This window comes from Hemitrygon akajei, chromosome 12 (genome assembly GCF_048418815.1).
Source record: "Hemitrygon akajei chromosome 12, sHemAka1.3, whole genome shotgun sequence".
In the NCBI taxonomy this organism is placed as follows: Eukaryota; Metazoa; Chordata; class Chondrichthyes; order Myliobatiformes; family Dasyatidae; genus Hemitrygon; species Hemitrygon akajei.
In genome coordinates this window covers 22796500-22819461 of record NC_133135.1, presented here as the reverse complement: position 1 = coordinate 22819461, position 22962 = coordinate 22796500, and the positions used below count along the sequence as shown (strand labels likewise).

General features: G+C 44.5%; 1 long non-coding RNA gene across 2 annotated transcripts in view; it reads right to left on the bottom strand.

The window, feature by feature from the left end:
* Window positions 1-22962, bottom strand: part of LOC140736551 (uncharacterized) — a 160086-nt gene that overhangs the window by 1340 nt on the left and 135784 nt on the right. For both annotated transcript variants that reach the window (XR_012100964.1, XR_012100965.1), the window contains exon 2: window positions 116-220. This is a non-coding gene — a long non-coding RNA (uncharacterized lncRNA). The remainder of the gene's footprint in view (window positions 1-115; window positions 221-22962) is intronic.

The following is a 22962-nucleotide window of genomic DNA, read 5'->3' as shown; positions in this document are numbered from 1 at the left end:
CTGGGAGATACAGGGATTTGGCAGGATGTGATATCAAGACTGAAGATCAACCATCATCTCATTGAATGGCAGATCGGACTCTCGGACCAGAATGCCTTGCTCCTTCATGTCTTACCTGTATGTTTGTAGGATGCCTGTTTTCACTTTTGTGGTGACACAAGGTGCTGGGATCAGGAGAAGCACACAATCTGCTGGAGGAACTCAGCAGGTCAAGCACCATCTATGGGGGAAAGGATGTTTTGTCAATGTTTTTGGTCAAAACCTTGCGTCAGGGCTGGTATGCTCCAGCAGATAGTTTGACTCTCCACTTTGGTAGCATTGGCCATCATCAGCTTTGACTTGCCTATCATTGTTTGGGAAGTTGACACCGCTGGTACATCACTCACTAAGGTATCAGGTGCCAGAGAGTCAGGACGTGCTGTTAGCAACTTCAAAGTCAAAGTGATGTGGAAGTGAAGAATGAAGAAGAGTGCAGTTGTGGGATACAATGAAGTGAGGGCAATGTGTGGCGGAGAATGCCTGGTCTTAGAGGTAATGCATTCTTTCACTTCATCTTTACTGGCTTCCTGTTGTACCACTACAGATGGGGAAAAAAGGATTTCTTTCTTCATTTTTCTGAGCCCAGGGCAGTCTCTGCCACAATGCCCACATTTCATTAGAGCAGGGCACTTCACCACAGGTAGGCACGTTCCTGAACTTTCCAGTTTTAGCGTTGCTAATACAGAGAATCAAATTTTACATAAGCTCTTGAACATAGATAGGCAGGAGTTTCAAAATCTCTGCTGGAGGAACTCAGTAAGTGAAGCAGTGTCTGTGGGAGGAAAGGAATTGTCTGCTGCAGGACGGTTCCACGTTTTAGTGTGACACATCCCAGTCCTGATGCAGGATGTTGATCCAGTTCCTTTCCTTCCCAGAGACGCTGCTCAACCCACTGAGCTCCTCCAGCAGATTGTTTGCTTCTTCAGATTCCAGCATCTTCAGGCCTTGAGTCAACAAACACAAACATAAACAAGAATTTTGAAAAAGGGATTGTTCTTCATTTTTATTCCATCCCAAACACAAACAAAGCCTCTTTATTAAAAACACGAGGAATTCTGCGGATGCCGGAAATCGAAAGTGACACACACAAAATGCTGGAGGAACTCAGCACGTCAGGCAGAATCAACGTTTTGAGCCAAGACACTTCTTCAGGAGTGAGAAGCCACGGGGACTATACCGAAACAGAAAGGTGTGGGGGTGAAAGGTGAAGCCAGGTGGGTGGGAAAGGTCAAGGGCTGGAGAGGAAGGAATCTGATAGGAGGGGAGAGTGGACCATAGGAGAAAGGAAAAGAGGAGGGACCCAGAGGAAGAGGGGTGGTGGGGCATAGGGAAATTCACTGGGAAGAGAAATCAATATTCATACCACCAGGTTGGAGGCTACTCAGATAGAATATAAGGTGTTCCTCCTCCATCCTGTGGGTGGCCTCATCTTAGTACAAGCACCTCTTTAGTCCTCCTTTTGAAAGAATAGGCTTTTCCTTCCTCTGTCATTTTTGCTGCCTTTACCTGCATCTCCTCCATTCCCCAGATATCCGCGGTCTCCCCATCTTCCTGCCACCTAGACAGGGATACTGTTCCTCTTGTCCTCACCTACAAACCCATGAGGCTCTTTATCCAACACGACTTCCGTCATCTTCAACTGGACCCTACCGCCAAACACCTTAACCTTTTCCCTTCACTCTTTGCTTTGTGCGGGGATTATTTCATCCATGAATCCCGTGTCCAATCGTCCCTTCCCAATGATCTCCCTCCTGGCACTTATTCCTGCAAGCAGCAGAGGAGCTACACCTCCTCCCTCACTTTCCTTCAGGGTCCCAATCTGTCCTTCCAGGTGAGGCAATACTTCTTCTCTGAATATTTTGGAGTATCTGATGCTCAAATCTGATTTTCCAACGTGCTTCAAGGCCGCCACCATTGTCCCCATGCCAAAGAAGTCTCCAGTGTCCTGCCTAAATGACTACTGTCCTGTTGCACTTACATCCATCATCATGAAGTGTTTCGAGAGGCTCGTCATGAGGCATATCAAAACCCTGCTGCCCCCCTCACTGGACCCCCTGCAGTTTGCGTACCGTCCCAACCGCTCAACAGACGACGCCATTGCCATCACCCTCCACCTGGCCCTAACCCACCTGGACAAAAAGGACTCATACGTTCGAATGCTGTTCATAGACTTCAGTTCAGTATTGAGTACAATCATCCCTCAGAAACTGATTGGAAAGCTGAGCCTACTGGGCCTGAACACCTCCCTCTGCAACTGGATCCTAGACTTCCTGACTGGGAGACCTCAGTCAGTCCGGATCGGGAACAGCATCTCCAACACCATCACACTGAGCACGGGGGCACCCCAGGGCTGTGTGCTCAGTCCCCTGCTGTCCACTCTGCTGACCCACGACTGTGCTGCAACACACAGCTCGAACCACATCATCAAGTTCACTGATGACACGACCATGGTGGGTCTCATCAGCAAGAACGATGAGTCAGCTTACAGAGAGGAGGTGCAGCAACTAACGGACTGGTGCAGAGCTAACAACCTGTCTCTGAATATGAACAAAACAAAAGAGATGGTTGTTGACTTCAGGAGGGCTCGGAATGACCGCTCCCCACTGAACATCGACAGCTCCTCGGTAGAGATCATTAAGAGCACCAAATTTCTTGGTGTTCGCCTGGCAGAGAATCTCACCTGGTCCCTCAACACCAGCTCCATAGCAAAGAAAGCCCAGCAGCATCCTTACTTTCTGTGAAGGCTGAGGAAAGTCCATCTCCCACCCCCCATCCTCATCACATTCTACAGGGGTTGTACTGAGAGCATCCTGAGCAGCTGCATCACTGCCTGGTTCGGAAATTGCACCATCTCGGATCGCAAGACCCTGCAGCAGATAGTGAGGTCAGCTGAGAAGATCATCGGGGTCTCTCTTCCTGCCATTATGGACATTTACACTACACGCTGCATCTGCAAAGCAAACAGCATTATGAAGGACCCCGTGCACCCCTCATACAATCTCTTCTTCCTCCTGCCATCTGGGAAAAGGCACCGAAGCATTCGGACTCTCACGACCAGACTATGTAACAGTTTCTTCCCCCAAGCTATCAGACTCCTCAATACCCAGAGCCTGGACTGACACCTTACTGCCCTATTGTCTTGTTTATTATTTATTGTAATGCCTGCACTGTTTTGTGCACTTTATGCAGTCCTGGGTAGGTCTGTAGTCTAGTGTAGTTTTTTTTTCTCTGTGTTGTTTTTTACGTAGTTCAGTGTAGTTTTTGTACTGTGTCATGCAACACCATGGTCTTGAAAAAATGTTGTCTCATTTTTACTATGTACTGTACCAGTAGTTATGGTCGAAATGACAATAAAAGTGACTTGACTTGACTCTCTATCCAGCCTCCTCTACATTGGTGAGACCCAACATTGAAAGGGGCACCACTTTATTGAGCATCTTCACCATCTGCAAAAAGCAGCATTTTTGCAAACCCAGTTCCAATTTAAATTCCAAGCCCCATTCCCATCCCAACATTTCAGCTCACAATAAGGCCACTGTCAAGTTGGAGGAGCAAAACTTCATATTCTGTCTAAGTAGACTACAACTGATGGCATGGTCATTGATTTCTCCAAATTTCGGCAATTTTTCCCATTTTCCCATTTCCTCTTTTTCATTTCCCCACTCTGGCCTTCCCCTTCTCACCTGCCTATCACCTCCCCTTGGTACCTCTCCACCTTCCCTTTTTCCTATGGTCCACTCTCCTCTCCTACTAGATGCCTTCTTCTCCGACCTCTTTATCCTTTCCACCTGGCACCTCCCAGTTTCTTAACTCACCCCCTCACTCCTACCCACCTAGCTTCACCTATTACCTTCTAGATTGTGTTTCTTCCCCATTCCCTTTCTTCTCCTTCTGGCATCGACCCCCTTTCTTTCCGGTCCTGATGATGTGTCTCGGCCCGAAACATTGACTGATTATTCATTTCCATAGATGTTGCGTGACCTGCTGAGTTCCTCCAGCATTTTGTAGTGTTGTTCTTTAGCACAAACTTGCAATTACCCCAGAATGATTAAACTGCTTTTGAACAGTGAGTTAAAGCTGTAAAACTGAATGCTTGGGGCATGATTCAGGAATTAGTATTTTGTTGTTATTCTATTCCAGATGGTAAGACATGAGTGCTTGTGCTAGAACATCATGCTTCGTGTATTACAGATAATTTGCAATAAAATAATTATTGTTTAGCTTATGCGATGATCCATAACCTCTAATGGTACACACAAGATGACTCCAGTAAATTCAAGGTCACAACTTCCGGCATGTAATCAACGAGATGTGGTATGGAATGGGAATGGTTCTGAGTAACATGTATGAATCTGTTCACTACACTGCTGGAGAAATGTGATAGTGTAGGAAAGGCTGAAGGGGAGATTCAACACGATGTTTCCTGTCAACAATACGGCACTTTAAATTGGTTAGGTTCTTGGCCTTTTATGATTATTCCACATGCTGATTAATTTGCTCACAAAGCAACATGAAGGCATTATAATTGCTGAAACTGAGCCTCGTAAATAAACCCAGAAGAACGTCATGTTGAACTCTCAGGATATTACAGAAAATCAATCTAATCACTAATGACATGGGCTGTGTGGAGATGCAATCTTCACAATGTGAATCAGAGAGTTTGTGGAACACCATAGCTTTGTTGCGTGATCTGCTTATTCATTGTGGGGGTGCGTGAAACTTCTGAAATCACAATATGTGAAGGTTGTGTTTTGTTTTCTTAAGGGGTTTACAAAATAAGTCCCAAACTTGAAACACTTTTGGTTTCTCTCTGTTCTGGATTTATGGTTTAGTTCTACGTATAGGGAAGGGATCATTACAGATTGGTTTTGGCCTTGCACCACAGTGTCACACTGCATGGAACAGACCATTTGTCCAGCACGTTCACGATGTCCAGTGGGGACTCATCCATATTAATCCATCTTCCACTACTTAGCCTGTAGGTTTCTGTACATAAGCAACTCAAATGATCATCTGGAGCAGACACGCCTTAGACTACGTTTCCTTCATTCCCTCTGGCAACTTAATCCAGGTCCTCATCATATTGGTGTTCTTGTTCCTTCTCGCACCTTTGAATGTTTTTCTAATAAGGCCGAGTTGCTAGCTCGACCAACGCTCAACCCAACACAGATGAAAGCATGCATACAGCGGGATGGATTCGAACTCAGGACCATTCGCCTCAAAGTCCACCACCGGCCGACTATCACTGCTGGTGAATCCCCTCTAAATCTCTTGCCGCTTCCAGTTTTATCTACCGATGATATGTTGGATAGTTTCCTGAAGTATCCCTTATCTATACCCCTCATCTTTTTACCCCAACTTGACCTCCATTCCTGGGGAAAAATGCCCTCGCTTCTTATCCTGTCTGACCAATCTGACTGAATTTTTATTTTGAAGAGGTAATGAAGTATATTGATCACATCTTCCCTCTAGTGCAGAGACTAGAGCTGCAAATGGTACTCCTGATGATATCTGAACAATGTTTCACAAATTGGAGCATAACCTGCCTTTTCTTGTGTTCAATGCATTGACCAATGAAGACCATTGAACATCAATTTCGCTAACTTCAGTCATTTCTTCCCCCCCCCCCGTCTCCTCCTCTCTTTTTCTATTCCCCATTTTTGTTCTCCATTCACTCCTTCTGTCGTATCTCAGAATATTTTCCAATAAATTCCCTACTACTGATGTTAGGCTAGCAGGCCTGTGGTTACCAGACTTTTCCCAACTCACCTTGAATCTCAATCAATTGGTACCTCACTCATGTCCAATGAAGAACTAAAAATCTCAGTCAGAGCCCCAGCAATCTCTTCCCTTACTTCCCATAGCAGCCTGAGATAAATACCAAGTTGGCTTGGGCATTTTGCTGTTAACTGGAACCCTCTTGGTTAATTTATCTTGCACTATAAAGCTTTTCTAACGTCATCAACTGTAACAATGTGTTAGCAATCAGATTTTTGAAGGTTGGACTAAGGACACAATACAGAGTTACTGGAAATCTGAACACTTTATCATCTTAAGCAGTCCTTCAAGATGGAAGATAGCTTGCATGCAACTTCAGCAAGACCAGCAAATTGATCAGGAAGGGGAAGTCAGGAGAACATACACCGATCCTCACTGAGGGGTTAGTGGTGGGAAGAGTGTGCAGTTTCAAATTCCTGGCCATCAATATTCTGGAAGATCTATCCTGGGCCCAACATTTTGATGCAATCAAGATGAAGGCGTGCCAGTGGCTACACTTCATTAGCAGTTTGAGGAGATTTGGTATGTCCCCAAAGACTCTTGCAAATTCTACAGATGTACTGTGGACAGCATTCTGACTGGTTCCATCACCAAGTGGTTTGCTGGTGCCAATGCACAGGATCGTTGGAGGCTTCAGAGGCCTTTCTCCACTCTGATTTGTGGTGATTGTTGAGACCAATGTCAGAACCAGTCTCTTCCACAGATGTGGAAGGAGATGGCTGATGGGTGGGTGAGTGGATACATTGGGAGTTAATCTTCTCCTTCCACCACGTACACAGGGCTTCTGGCTGGCCCCAATGCTTGAGCCTGAGCTCCTTACTAGCATGCTGAACCCGCCCCCCCCCTTCTGCTTTCTGAGTGGTCATGGGTCAGAGGTATAGAGGTAGAAGCCTGAGGGTCAGATACCAACAGTAGAGGGCCAAAGGAGTCACACCAGGGTCTCAGAGGTCCATGCGAGTCCAGAGTCAAGGCCCAAAGCCCAAACCCATTACACTGGGCAGCAAATTCTTTGAAAGTTTTGCTACCTCAGAAATTTTTTGAGGTTATGATAGCCCACTTGAAGCTAATATAATTTCAGACAACTTGTATCATGTAGGAATTTGAGAAACAAAAAATTAGCTTGTGTTGAATATAATGCCTTTAATTGCATTAATGGTGCTGATGCTTTGCAATAGTTCAACTAAGCTAAAAATGTTTCGATCATTTTCATTTGTATTCCGTGTCTGAGGCTTCTCGCTTAAGTGTCCAACAATAATCAGCCAGCATTGATGGATTCCAATTGCCCTGATACCATTTCTCCATGACCACCACGTCCTGGTGAAACCTTTCACCGTGCTCGTCACTGACAGTGCAGGGCAAGTCTAGATGGGAATGCAGAAAATGAATCTTTAGTGACAAGTTGCACTTCATGGTTTTGTACCTTGAAGCCTGTTGTCAACCAGCTGCACGTAGTTTGTTGCCCTGTAGTTGCCAAGAAAAATTTCAACAACATCCTTCAATGCCTTCCATGTGATTGTTCTCTGGTTCCGCTAGAAGTTCTTTGAGTTGACTGTCATTGATGACCTGTTTGATTTCTGGATCAAGAAAAATACTTTCCTTATTCTTGGCATCAGTTATCCTGGGAAACATCTGTCACAACTATCGAATCCTTCACAGAAACTTTTGTGCCTGGTGACGGCAAATTCCATCCTTGCAGTCTTGAACCCAGTAATTCTGCTTTGCCTTTGACAGACCCAAGTCTCTGACCAGGTCATTTAACTCAGATTGAGTTGTCTGATGAGGTTCACTTGACGTAAAGGGTTCAAAGTCTGTATCAGTATCAGTGTTGTTTACCATTCCTGGCTCGTGCATCATGGCATCTTCCTCTGCCTCCTCTAGACTCCATGTCTCTGGTGGCTTCGGTACTGAAGACTATCATCATATGGCACAGGCCTCGTGGCCGAAGGGAGATCGGGGTATTCAATGGACTTCGCAGAGAAACCAGACACACTGGTCAGACAGAAGTAACAGTCTGTTACATGGTCTTTCTGCTCTCACCTTGTCATTGGGACAGCGAACAGCATTGACTGCTGAGTACCTCTGAGCTAAACTCTAAGATTGACAGCGCATGTTGCCCAACAAACGTGAGCTTTGTCTTGGTGGCCAATTGTACACCCTCTTACAGGCTTTCTCAATAAGAGGAGGCACGTTGCGTCTTTGACATTTAAGCGTATATTTCCCACAAATATGACAAAGTATCGTGGCTGTTGAAACATCGGTGAGATATTTTGCTGTCACAAATACTCCTGAGATAAAATGACTTTATTATAATGAGTACACATAATATGCAATGCATGTAGAGCACACGTATCAGCGTGATCAGAAATGATATACATGTAAATGCATTGCATAGTAGTGTGTGTGTGTGCGTGCGTGCGTGCGTGCGTGCGTGCGTGCGTGCGTGTGTGTGTGTGTGTGTGTGAGAGATGCTTTTATAGCCTTTCTGAGCCCGGACAAGATAAAAAATTTTCAGCTTACATTGTGGGTAACATCTTAATAGGCTTGAATTATGAATTGAATTAACATGTAGGCAATTTCAAACAAATCATGTGTGATATGGAAATTTCATGGTGATTTTCATGATCAGCAGCCCAAAATCCATAAGGTGCACCCAATAAGTATTCAGGAAGCAAAATCTTTCTTATCGGCAAGATCGGGGGTCTAATGCCAAAGGACAAACCTGTGATCAGCAAAGTCTGAAGTTGGAGGCCTGATGTTTGCAAGTCTCTGAGTTAGGAGCCAAGGACTGGAAGCCCAGAGGAGACCTGTCCTGGGGCTGGAGACCTGTCTGTATGTGAAGGGGTGAGTTTGTGGGAAAAGGGGTTAGTTTTGCTGCTGTTGTTGCTGTTTATGTTGTTCTATTGAACTTGTGGGCATTCTATTTAACGTCAGATGTATGGTGAGACTTGTGGGCAACCCTTCAGTACATCATTGAGTGTGTTGATTGTAACACAAAAGACACATTTCACTGTATGTTTCAATGTATGTGTTATAAATAAATCTGAATGTTATTCTTCTCCAAGGGGGTTCTGACCACATCTTTCTCTGTCTGTTGGTAATCTCTCATAACAATGTCAGACTGCAGTGTCTGTATTGGGTGTGGGAACAAAGGAGTAGTCACACGTAGTAGACAAAGTATAATTAGGGCACAGCTTCTGGGGTTGTTGAAACAGGAAAGGACACTGACGTTGGTTCAGTTTTCCTGCCAGTGAATCTGAAGGATATTTGGTCAGGAATGTGGCTGGAGCTGAGTGTCAGGAAAATGGGCTGGGTCTGAAACCAGTGTCGGTGAAATTTGGTAAACATGGGTCAGTTGTGTGTGCGGTCAGAGCAGAGATCCGGAGCGTGGGTTGGGTATGAGACAGAAGTGAGGGTGTCAGGAATCGGGGTAGATTTGTGATCTTCTAATTCATGTGGGTATGTTTGAAAAATCTTTCAAAGCTTGGAATAAACCCAAATACTCTGTATGCCAAACAACAAAATGCAAAATTTCACTCATTAGAATGGCTAGATCTCTTTACTTTTCATTTGGTTCTACTTATTGGAAAACAGATCCTTTTTTATTACAGTTAAATGTTTGACCAAAATATTTTCCCATTTATGGATAAAATGCGTGTGGTTACTGTCAAGCGCAACTGAATTGAGAGCTATAAGGATCAGAATGTTCAAAGATGGTTTGGTTTATTATTATTGCTGTCGTGTACACAAAGTACAGTCATTCCATTCATAAGTACGTTGAGATAGTAACAGAAATCAGAATGCAGAAGATAGCACAATAGTTGTGGGGAAAGTAGAACACAAGTAAACGGATAAAGTGCACAGGGCTGTGCAGATGTAGACTGGAAGATCATGAATTCATCCTTGGCATATGAGAGGCCCAGTCAAGAATCTGCTAACAATGGGATACAAACTATCTTTGAATCGGGTGGTAGATGCTTTCAGACTTTCCTAACATTTCCCGGATGGAAAGAGGGGAGGGTGAGAAGTGAGAGTGACCGGGGTAGAAGGGGCCCTTGATTATATTGGCTGTTTTCCAGAGGCAGATGGAGTCAATGGAAGGAAAGAGGTTTTTTTGAATTTTCTCCTCATTTAGAGAACAGTGCATGACTATAAACTTCCCTACACTATATTCCATATGCCACTTCCTTGCCCATTCTCCCAATCTGTTTAAAAAAGCAGTGGAAGTTGCTATGTCAATGGGAACTGCCTATACAAACTCTTGTTGCTTTTGTCACTTCCATGCTTCTCTGAGCAGCATGGCCCTTCCTTGGTCCAATATGTTTTCCAACCAGAGGCAAAGAGGTTGTCACCAACACCTGTTCATCCTCTGTTGGGCAACAGTTCATGGTGTTCAGCATGGAGACAGTTGTGGCATCATCTAGTACATTTCTTAATTCGCATGCTGTTGGATTCATTGCAGGGGATGTGACATACAAGTGGTGGATGGATCTCCAATCAAGTTGTAGTTGTCTCAGCCAATCACACCCCCACAATTCTGGCCCTTCTGTTTATACCACATACAAGCTCAATGTGGCTTGTTGGTTGTTGTAGTTCAGTGTTACAGACGTCATTCTCACCTCTCACCTAGGTGACTCTCTCACCTAGAGGGGGTCAGTTGTGCTGTGAGGATTACATTCCTTGACTTCTCTAGTGCCTTTAACACCATCCAGCCCAAGATCTTAAGGCACAAACTAACGGAGATGGGAGTAGACTCTCACATGGTGGATTGGATAGTGGACTACTTGACAGATAGACCTCAGTATGTGCGGTTGGGAGACTGTAGGTCTGACACGGTGGTCAGCAGCACAGGGGCGCTGCAGGGAAACGTACTCTCTCCGGTCCTGTTCACCCTGTACACATCAGACTTCCAATATAACTCGGAGTCCTGCCATGTGCAGAAGTTCGCTGATGACACGGCCATAGTGGGGTGTGTCAGGAATGGACAGGAGGAGGAGTATAGGAAACTGATACAGGACTTTGTGATATGGTGCAACTCAAACTACCTGCGTCTCAATATCACCAAGACCAAGGAGATGGTGGTGGACTTTAGGAGATCTAGGCCTCATATGGAGCCAGTGATTATTAATGGAGAATGTGTGGAGCAGGTTAAGACCTACAAGTATCTGGGAGTACAGTTAGACGAGAAGCTAGACTGGACTGCCAACACAGATGCCTTGTGCAGGAAGGCACAGAGTCGACTGTACTTCCTAAGAAGGTTGGCGTCATTCAATGTCTGTAGTGAGATGCTGAAGATGTTCTATAGGTCAGTTGTGGAGAGCGCCCTCTTCTTTGTGGTGGCGTGTTGGGGAGGAAGCATTAAGAAGAGGGACGCCTCACGTCTTAATAAGCTGGTAAGGAAGGCGGGCTCTGTCATGGGCAAAGTACTGGAGAGTTTAACATCGGTAGCTGAGCGAAGGGCGCTGAGTAGGCTACGGTCAATTATGGATAACTCTGAACATCCTCTACATAGCACCATCCAGAGACAGAGAAGCAGTTTCAGCGACAGGTTACTATCGATGCAATGCTCCTCAGACAGGATGAAGAGGTCAATACTCCCCAATGCCATTTGGCTTTACAATTCTACCGCCAGGACTTAAGAACTTTTTAAAAGCTATTATTAATGCTTTTTGAGATAGTGATTTAGATGCATATCATATTTTTTACTGAGTTAAGTATTGTATGTAATTAGTTTTGCTACAACAAGTGTATGGGACATTGGAAAAAAAGTTGAATTTCCCCATGGGGATGAATAAAGTATCTATCTATCTATCTATCTATCTATCTATCATTCCCACAGGAGTTCTACACGGGATGCATTAAGATGATAGTGTGAACCTCAAGTGGGAGACAAAAAGCTGCTTGTAAACATAAATGTAAAGACCAATGAAGAGAAGGTTGAAAAGAAAGGAGTCAATGGAGTTATGAAAACAAAGGATTTGTTGTGGATGAGGAAACCCAGAGGAGAGATCAGAACATAATGGGAGCAATGGTTGAATTAGTAAGAGAATACTCGAGCAAACTAAATGCACATTCACAAGATCAAGATTTACAAACTAAAAGAAGAAAAAGGAGGGAAAAGTTGGAGTGAAAGAATGTGAATGAGAAAGAGAAAGGTGTGAAAGAGAGAAGGAATGTGAGAAAGAAAAAGAAAGGGATCAAAGTAGATCCAGAGAGAGAAAAGAAGGAGCAAGGTGGCTCCCACAGTCAGAACCACTCCTTGCATTCTCGGAGTTAACTCCTGCCACCACGACAGAGGAGGTCCCAGAACCTGAGATCGTTTCACAGCCACAGGTCTCACCTGCCAAGCAGGGTGACCCCCTTTGTCAGGAAAGATGTTTTCCCTCAAGAGAAAGATATCCTCCACAGCGATTAAATCTTTGGGACAATATAAATTTACTATGCTGTGGATGTCTGTATATAGTAGTTGCATAGTATAGTTGAGATACATTCTGTATTGAGTTGGAGTTTATAGCTAAGCAGGGAGAAGTGTTGAAGTGTTGTGTATTTAATATTTCAATAATATTTGAATAATCTTGTATATATACTGGTTGATGAAGCACTCTTGTTCATTCAAAAAATTAATTATGGATTATATGTAAAAAAGCACTAACTGCATAAATGATACTACCACATGATACTACAAACTTAAAGTAAAGGTGAAGACGTATTTCTTGGACTCCCGTGTTTCCTTTGAATTAGTTTAATATTTTGAAGTTACAAAACATTACTATTATGTTTTCAAATTGCCAGCATGAGGTGAAATCTTCTTCAAACATATGCATAGATTCCTAAATGAGAAACTTCTAGGTTTAAAAGAAACTATGATTCTAGAACAATCAGGCACTAATTCTTGACAAAGCAATACCATTCATTAAGATATTTTATAATATTAAGGCATTTACAGTGGATTCTGGTTAATTAGGACACACCAGGACCAGTTTATTTTGGCCTAATTAAGCAGCTGTCCCAATTAACCAAAGTTTCATAGAAATAGTTAAAAAGTATCAAAAGGACAAACTACCATTTAACTGAGTATTTATATGCATTTAAGTGAAAAGCAGAATAAATTAGAACACCACCAATACCTTTTACAGTACTATAAAATCGTAACATACAAGATGATTGTAGATACCTTTGTAATTCTTAACTTGTTGAAATGGTGTAATAGTTTCATTTTCACTCCTGGCTGTTTCTGGCATGTCCAAGCCTGAATGCCTGAAACTATGGTGAGCAAAACAGTTCTGAACTGTCTTACTGCTTACTTCAGTAAACCTTACTTACCATCAGTGAAAAAACCACTGCTTTTTGAATAAAAACACACACTATTTAAAAACTGATTGCTCTAAGCACTGCGTAGTGTCTAACAACCATGCAAGTGCATGTGATTAATGCCAGTTAGAAACTGTTCAGCAATAGTTTCAAACCCCAATTAAGCAGCATATTTTCCCAAATAAATGAAAGGAATCCCACCTACTTTCTCGATATAGTTTTTGTTCTTTAAGAGTTGTCCCAAATAAAGGGCAGTCTTGATTAAAGGACACCAAATTAACTGGACTCCACTGTATAGAACATTAGGGAGGTCTTCAAAAGGACTTAGACAGACTAGGGCAATGGGCAAAGAACTGGCAGATGGAATATAGTGAAGGCAAGTGTATGGTCATGCACTTTGGTGGAAGGAATAAAGGCGTAAAATGTTTTTCAAATGGGAAGAAAATTCAGAAATCAGAGATGCAAAAGGACTTGTGCAGAATTCCTTAAAGATTAACCTGCAGGGTGAGTCGGTGGTAGGGAAGGTATACGCGATGTTAGCATTCATTTCGAGTGGACAAGAATGTAATGCTGAGGTTTTATAAGGCATCGGTTGGATTGCACTTAGCATATTATGTACAGTTTTGGGCCCCTTACGCCTCTTATCTAAAAAAAAGGGATGTATTGGCATTGAAAAGGGTCCAGAGGAGGTCCACAAGAAAGATCTCAGGAATGAAAGGGTTAACGAGATGGAATAGTGGAGCAAGTTCAGTGTGCAAATGACCTAATCTTGCTCCTAAGTCTTTTTGTCTTTTGATCTTATGTAGAAACAAAGTTATCCATTGAAATGAATAGAACAGTGCAGCGGTATTGATCAGCCTGGCAAGTTTGTTCTGATTCCTTCGCACAGGTCCAATCCTTGACTCGTTCCCATATCACAGCACTTCTTCTTTCCATTAAGCTTTTATACTAATCCTTTTTGAAATCTATTTAACCACTGAAGCACTCAGTCAATTCTAGACCTTAAGCATTCATTATGTTAACATTTTTTTTGCTTGCATCACTGTTAATTTTGCACCTTGGATAGGAAGTGGATTAATCACAACAAACAGGTTTCAGTAAACTGTGAATGTATTTCATACATCGAAGGGCTGCAGAAAAGAGTCATGCTTTATGGGTTAGTTAATGGGTCAAAATACAAATAATTAATCCAGACTTATAGATCAGGAATACCTGCTTTAAATGAGCAAGGCAGCCCAAAAATATGGAGCAAAAATAAAAGAAAGAACACACAAAAAATGTTGGAGGAACTCAGCAGGTCAGGCAGCATCTATGGGGAGGAATAAAGAATCGATATTTTGTGCCAAGACCCCAAGAAAGGACAGGAGCCTTGCTTCACTGCAACACAGACAGCATAAGACCATGAATAGGAGCAGATTTAGGCCATTCAGCCCATCGAGTCATCTCCACCATGGCTGATCCCGGATCTCACTCAGCCCCATACACCTGCCTTCTCACCATATCCTGACCGATCGGTAAACTATCTATATGCACGGACTTGGCCTCTACTGCAGTCTGTGGCAGGGTGTTCCACAGATTTACTACTCTCTGGATAAAAACAAATTCCTCTTTACCTCTGTTCTAAAGGGTTGTCCCTCAATTTTTTACGCTGTCCCCTCTAGTTTTGGATACCGCCAAAACAGGAAACATCCTCTCCACATCCACCCTATCTAATCTTTTCAATATTCAGTAGGTTTCAATGAGAACCCCGATGAATCCTAGTAAAAGGATTTAAAAGATTTGTTTTATTTATCATATCAAAGCTTTAAAACCTACAGTGAACTGTGCACCTACAGTGTTGTGTCAACGACTGTGCTGGGGCCAGCCCACAGATGTCACCATGTTTCTAACTCTAACCTGCACATCTTTGGAAGGTGGGATGAATGGGAAGAATGTACGGACTTCTTACAAGCAGCAGTGGGAATTATGTGAATCAGTGATTGCTGGCACTGTAAAGCGATTGCACAAACTTGCTGAGAATCCTTTCTTCTCCCTCCTGTTATATTTATGAGGAGCATTCAAGGGCTCTGGGCCTGTACTCACTGGAGCTCAGAAGAGTGAGGGAGGATCTCATTGAAACCTATCAAATACTGAAAGGTCTAGATAGAGTGGATGTGGAGAGGATGCTTCCTATAGTGGGGGAGTCTAGGACCAGAGGGCACAGATAGAGTGGATGTGGAGAGGATGCTTCCTATAGTGGGTGAGTCTAGGACCAGAGGGCACAGATAGAGTGGATGTGGAGAGGATGCTTCCTATAGTGGGGGAGTCTAGGACCAGAGGGCACAGATAGAGTGGATGTGGAGAGGATGCTTCCTATAGTGGGGGAGTCTAGGACCAGAGGGCACAGATAGAGTGGATGTGGAGAGGATGCTTCCTATAGTGGGTGAGTCTAGGACCAGAGGGCACAGATAGAGTGGATGTGGAGAGGATGCTTCCTATAGTGGGGGAGTCTAGGACCAGAGGGCACAGATAGAGTGGATGTGGAGAGGATGCTTCCTATAGTGGGGGAGTCTAGGACCAGAGGGCACAGATAGAGTGGATGTGGAGAGGATGCTTCCTATAGTGGGGGAGTCTAGGACCAGAGGGCACAGATAGAGTGGATGTGGAGAGGATGCTTCCTATAGTGGGGGAGTCTAGGACCAGAGGGCACAGATAGAGTGGATGTGGAGAGGATGCTTCCTATAGTGGGGGAGTCTAGGACCAGAGGGCACAGATAGAGTGGATGTGGAGAGGATGCTTCCTATAGTGGGTGAGTCTAGGACCAGAGGGCACAGATAGAGTGGATGTGGAGAGGATGCTTCCTATAGTGGGGGAGTCTAGGACCAGAGGGCACAGATAGAGTGGATGTGGAGAGGATGCTTCCTATAGTGGGGGAGTCTAGGACCAGAGGGCACAGATAGAGTGGATGTGGAGAGGATGCTTCCTATAGTGGGGGAGTCTAGGACCAGAGGGCACAGATAGAGTGGATGTGGAGAGGATGCTTCCTATAGTGGGGGAGTCTAGGACCAGAGGGCACAGATAGAGTGGATGTGGAGAGGATGCTTCCTATAGTGGGGGAGTCTAGGACCAGAGGGCACAGATAGAGTGGATGTGGAGAGGATGCTTCCTATAGTGGGTGAGTCTAGGACCAGAGGGCACAGATAGAGTGGATGTGGAGAGGATGCTTCCTATAGTGGGGGAGTCTAGGACCAGAGGGCACAGATAGAGTGGATGTGGAGAGGATGCTTCCTATAGTGGGGGAGTCTAGGACCAGAGGGCACAGATAGAGTGGATGTGGAGAGGATGCTTCCTATAGTGGGGGAGTCTAGGACCAGAGGGCTTAGCCTCAGAATACAAGGACATCTATTCAGAGTGGAGCTGAGGAGAAAATTCTTTTACAAGAGGGTGGTGAATCTGTGGAATTCATTGCCACAGATAGCTGTGGAGGCCAAGCCATTGGGTAGGTTTAAAGCCGAGGTTTAATAAGTTGTCCTGACGAAGGGACTCGGCCCAAAACGTCGACAGTGCTTCTCCTTATAGATGCTGCCTGGCCTGCTGTGTTCCACCAGCATTTTGTGTGTGTTGTTATTTAATAAGTTGTGTTTGATTGGTAAGGTTATGAGGAGAAGGCAGGAGAATAAGGGTTGAAAGAGATAATAAATCAGCCATGATGGAATGGTGGAGCAATCTGCACGAGCTGAATGTCATAATTCTGCTCTATGGGCTTATGGTCTAAATTTTGTACCATGGAATTTAATAGGAGGGACAAGAAAGGAAGAATAGCAAGATAAAATAAACACTATGGTAATGAAAGCATAGCGATTAGCACAATGCTTTACAGAACAAGCAACCTGGGTTCAAATCTCACCGCTGCCTGTAAGGAGTTTTACGTTCTCCCTGTGATTGCATGGGTTTCCTCCCACAGCTGAAAGACATACTGTTAATTGGTCATTGTAAAATTGTCCCGTGATTGGATTAAATTGGGGATTGCTGGGTGGCTTGCCTTGAAGGGGTGTGTGTGTGTGTGTGTGTGTGTGTGTGTGTGTGTGTGTGTGTGTGTGTGTGTGTGTGTGTGTGTGTGTGTGTGTGTGTGTGTGTGTGTGTGTGTGTGTGTGTGTGTGTGTGTGTGTGTGTGTGTGTGTGTCCTTAACTCCTGGTGGGTCGTCAGGGAGCCATAATGACAAGCTTATTGCACCGATCTTTTTGGTGATTGCTTATTGTAGCGTGCCATGGGCATCTGAAACCTGGCGGAGCCCATCCATCTCCAGGTTTTTTTTAACGAGGTCAAATTGCTAGCTCGATGCTCAACCCAGGCACGGATGTAAAGTGTACAAGGGAGCCGGCCGGATTCGAACTCGGGACCTCTCGCACTGATGCTACTATGCCACCAGCCAGCCTATTCCACACTGTATCTCAATAAATAAGTAAGTAAATGGTTCAATGGCTTTAAGGAGCAGGCAAGGAAGCTCATAGGTTCACCTGTGGTAAGGATTATGTGGGAAACCGAGTTGATTTAATACCTCAGTGGAATCCTTGTTGTAACAACACCAGGAGACAGTATGATTGATATTTCTAAGATGAGAGCTCATTTATTATAATTGAGCTCACAGGCTGAAATTAAACAATGTGATCATGTGAAATGCGCATTGCTGTATTTGTGGAACCACACAATGTTACAACATGGAAGGAAGTTGGAGTGTGAGAGCAAAGACAAAATGGTAAATTTATTCCTGTGGCGACCCACTTTCTGCGCAGGCGAACCAGTTCACAAATAGCCAGCGCGTGGGGAGAGACTTTGTTAATGCACCTCTGATGTCTCCAGCAAGTTCGCATGGCACGGACTTCGCAAGCAGGTCAGTGAATGGGCCAGAACGTGCACGCAGTGCCAAACAGCCAAGGTGCAGCAGCACACTAAAGCCCTGCCGCAGCAGTTCGAATCCACCCACCGGAGGTTCGACCACATTCATGTGGATATCGTGGGCCCCCTACCAGTGTCCCGAGGAGCGCGGTACCTCCTAACTATGGTAGACCGGTTCACAAGGTGGCCAGAGGCGGTCCCGCTCACCGACACATCTGCCGATTCCTGCGCCCGAGCACTGATCGCAACCTGGGTAGCACGCTTCGGGGTACTGGCCCACATTACCTCCGACAGAGGCGCCTAGTTCACCTCCAGCCTGTGGTCAGCTGTGGCCAGCCTGTTGGGAACGCAGCTACACCAAACTACTGCCTACCACCCACAGTCGAGCGGACTGGTGGAACGCTTCCACCGTCACTTGAAGTCGGCTCTCATGGCCCACCTGAGAGGACCTAACTGGGTGGACGAGCTTCCCTGGGTCCTGCTTGGAATTCGTACAGCGCCCAAAGAGGATCTGCACGCCTCGTCGGCCGAGTTGGTGTACGGAGCACCCCTGGTCGTCCCAGGAGAGTTCATACCAGCCCCAAGGGGGCAAGAGGAAGAACCTGCAGCAGTCCTGGACAGACTACGTGAAAGGCTCGGCAACCTGGCCCCCATACCAACTTCACAGCACAGACTGACCCCGACCCATGTACCCAAAGAACTGCAAAACTGTAAGTTTGTGTTTGTAAAAAGGGGCAGACACCGGGCACCGCTACAGCGGCCGTACGAGGGGCCATTCAAGGTGATCAACAACTACGGGTCCATGTACGTTCTGGACATTGGGGGGGAAAGAGGAGGTTTTCACGGTGGACCGACTCAAACCAGCCCATGTGGACTTGGCGCAGCCGGTCACGGTTCAGGCACCGCGGCGCAGAGACAGACCTCCCAAACAGAGTCCGACCCAGACTGAGGACATTGGGGGGTGTATCGCCGGTTCTGGGGGGGGGGGGGGTGTTATGTGGCGACCCACTTTCTGCGCAGTCGAACCGGCTCACAAATAGCCAGCGCGCGGGGAGAGACTTTGGTAATGCACCTCTGATGACATTTCCGCCCGGAGAGGGCGGGCGCTAGGGATTGAAATACCAGCGCCGCGAAGTTTGAATAAACTAGTCTCGAAACAACTTACCGACTGCGTGTCGTTATTTCAGCGCTGTGTGTAGCACATCGCTACATTCCAATCATAAAGTACTCCTCCATTTTCAGCGTTCTGCATGTGAGGGTGGTGCAGCTGAAGGAGCCCAGTAACCATATGGTAGCATAGCTGAAGTTAAAGTCTTCAGCAATGAGTACTAGTCAAAGGAGAGCTTATTGAAGTATTAAACACAAGAGATTCTGCAGGTGCTGGAAATCCAGAGCAATACATACAAAATCCGCCTAATTTTCCCTCCTCCCCCCATCTTCATATTCTAGCACCATTTCCATTCCAGTCATGATGAAGGATCTCGGCCTGAAACCCTGACTGTTTATTCATTTTCTCAGACACTGCCTGGCCTGCTGAGTTCCTCCAGCATTTTGTGTGTGTTGCTGTTTGAGAAGGATTAAGGATTTTGTCAAGGCAAATAACCAAAACGGGCAGAAATTCAAATTCTACACAACTACTTCACATAGAGGAAAATTTCATCATTGCTAAAGTAAAACCCAAACAGTGTCTTGTTTGAAGAAAAACAGATAAATACTTCGAAAACAGATAATCTAATGGAATATGGGGGAAGGTTGAGGTAACATTTACCTAAATATTTTGCCTGCATGAGGAACCAGCACAAATAAGTCGAGAGGAGTAATTTCCTGTTATGTTGTAACATTGTTTGATTCCCAATACACAAGTCACATGGTAGCACTCTGTAATTTCAGCCTGCAAGCTCCATTATGATAAAGGAAACATCAATTTAGGTATATTAGTCGTATTTCCTCTCTGGGTCATTACAACAGGACTTAAGGAAATGTACCCATACAGTGACGTTTCATCCCCAGTAACTTGCAAAACAAAATGTTGCATTTACTAGAACTTTATGTTAAAATGAATGTCTGTAGAGCCACATTTTTAAGAAAAGGGGCTAGTAGAACTGTGTTCTGTTTAGATATGAAGAATACATTTACATCTGTTACGATATGCACCCAACCACGCCAGCTTCTGGGGTTTAGACGCTCCAACACTCCAGAATATGGATCATTGGTGCGGCCGCTTTAAACACTCAAGCCCGTCCTGCTAATTGGCTGCCACGTTTTAGCACCAGGATTTTAATATTTAAAGAGCACTTGCATTGAGGTTCTGTGCTTAATCGTCAACTCTACTTTGGATTCTCATCTAGCATCAATTTTAGAACCCTGTCCTCATCTCAGTCTCATATCGTGTCTCGATTCCAGTCGCGGATACTCCAGCACTAGAATCCTAACCATCTTCACCTAGGTCTCTTGTCACAACATCGAGTCCCAATTAAAGCGACAGCCTCATTTTCCAGAAGTAGACTGTAACTGTGGAGCACATAGAATTAAGTATGTTTACAGCATGGAAACAGATCATTTGCATCAATCATTTTTGATCATGTTTATACTCTACACAACAATTATCATCACGATATCCTGTATGTCCATTCTCCCTCGTGCTCATTCACCTCCTTGCTTATTAACCTTAATGCATGGTATTGAAATTGCATCTTCTCTGAACCAAACTAGTTCCTCTTGAATTCCCTATTAGATTTCAGAGTGACTTGCTTATTACCCTTAACCTTCACCCGATTGAGTACCTAATCAAAGACGGCGATGGGTTACGCAGTAGTGATGATGTCATTTCATCTCTTCAGTATTCTGACTCAGAACAGATTCAAAGGGCTAAGTGGCCTAATTCTGCTCCTATGTTTTATGGTTTTAATGAAACACACAATGCAACATCCTTACATCCAAAGAAGTATTAGTCCCATGTCGTTTCTCAGTAATCAGGGAGGAATTCAATATTTAATTACACCATTCAAAGAACCTCAAAGACACCTAACAAAGTCTGGGTGACATTGAACCCTTCAGGAAAGCAAAGAAGCCTGTCATTAATTTCATTCTTGTTTGTAGGATCTTACTCTCTAAGAACCAATATAGTTCCAAAAGCAGAACTTCCCAGGGCCCAGACGTTTTAATTCATATTCCCATTCTGACATGTCAGCCTACCTCCTTTCACCTGCATATTACCTTCTCCAGATCCCCTCTTTCTTCTCTTTCTCCTGTGGTCCACTTTCTGCTCCAGTGCTTTATCTTTCCAACCCATCTGGTTTCACCTATCACCTTCCAGCTATCCTTCTTCTCCTCTTCCCCATCTTTTAGTTCTGGCGTCTTCCCCTTTCCTTTCCAGTCCTGCAGCAGGGTCTCCGCCTGAAATGTCGACTGTCTATTCATTTCCACCGATGCTGCCTGACCTGCTGAGTTCCTCCAGTATCTTGTGAGTGTTGCAATATATTTACCTATGTCAATGATGGGAAAGAGAAAGAAAAATGAGCCATAACAGATTGAATTGAAGTGAAGGCTTAAAGGCTTGAATGACCGGCTCTTGCTCTTAATCTTTTTTATTATGTGTAGGGCTCTCAGTACCAGTAACTGTGGTGTTAACTGTTCAGGCTAACAAAATGGCTTCCCTGTAATGTTGCTTAATGCTGTAATAGGTTTCTGTATCTGGAATGTTTGGGTTATGACTGCAGGTAAGGGGGGAACGAACCAATGGAGAATTGTTATGCTATCTTGTATGTGTGAGCTGAGCGGGAGTTTGCGGTCTTTCTCGGGAGGCGAGCGAGGAGGATGGACACGTGAGGAGCGGACAGCGGTTCCAGGATGGCGGATACTGGACGTCGGTGGTTTGGACGGTGGCCGAAGGCTCAGAAGGTCATCGTGGAAGGAACCGGAGGCATGAGCTCCAACGTATTAAAATATTATGTGCAAAAACTGATGAACTTACTGATTTGGCGCCTTTAGGTTATCTGTTTCTACTAACCCATCACTAAGAAATAACTATAAAGTTGCAATTATTTACTCGCCTTTGGTGTATTGCCTGGTATTTGTGTTGAGAGCATGTACTGTGGGGGCATTACACCGTATTTACACCGAAGTATTACACTATTGGCAGGGCGACAGCGGTTCACCCTAAGCGAACGGAGGTAAATTGAGGGCACGGATGCCGCATACGTTATCCAAGAAACTTTATGAAATTGCAAAGAGACTTAATACTCAATGATAGAACAAGAATATAGAACGCTACAGACCTTTTTAGGTTGTACCAACCTTTCAACCCATGATCAAACTAACCCTTCCCTCCTGCATCCTCCATTTTTCTATCTTCCATGTGCCTATCTGAGAGTTTCTTAAATGTCCCTGATGTATCTGCCTCTATCACCAACTCTGGCAGAGTGGGTGATGAATCATTCTTGCAGAATGATGTTGAATCAGTCTTAGCAATCAGTATAGGTTGAGGCTTAAAGCTTTGTTAAGGAAAAATGCTTTGTTTCCTTTTCTGGAGGAAAATTGTTATGTCACATAGTGAGCAATCTGCCCATGTGTTGTGCTGAAACTATAGGTATGCCTCAGAGTTTATTTATTTAGAAATAAAACCTGGAATAGGCCCTTCAGGCTCTTTGAACCGCACTGCCAGCCATCCCCAGTTTAACCCTCGCCTAATCATGGGACAATTTACAACGGCCAACTAACTGGTACATTTTTGGAGCATGGGAGGAAATATATCAGTGAGTTATATTGCATCATTCCTTTTAATTCCATTTTCTATAATAGAGTTCTGTTCACTATTCTGGAAGATGGTGCATCAACTTGGTAAAAAGTTTAAAATGCACTCAATGGTCACTTCATTAGGTACACATGCCCACCTGCTCAATAATGTAGATAACTAATCAGCCAATCACGTGGCAGCAATTCGATGCATGCAGACATGGTCA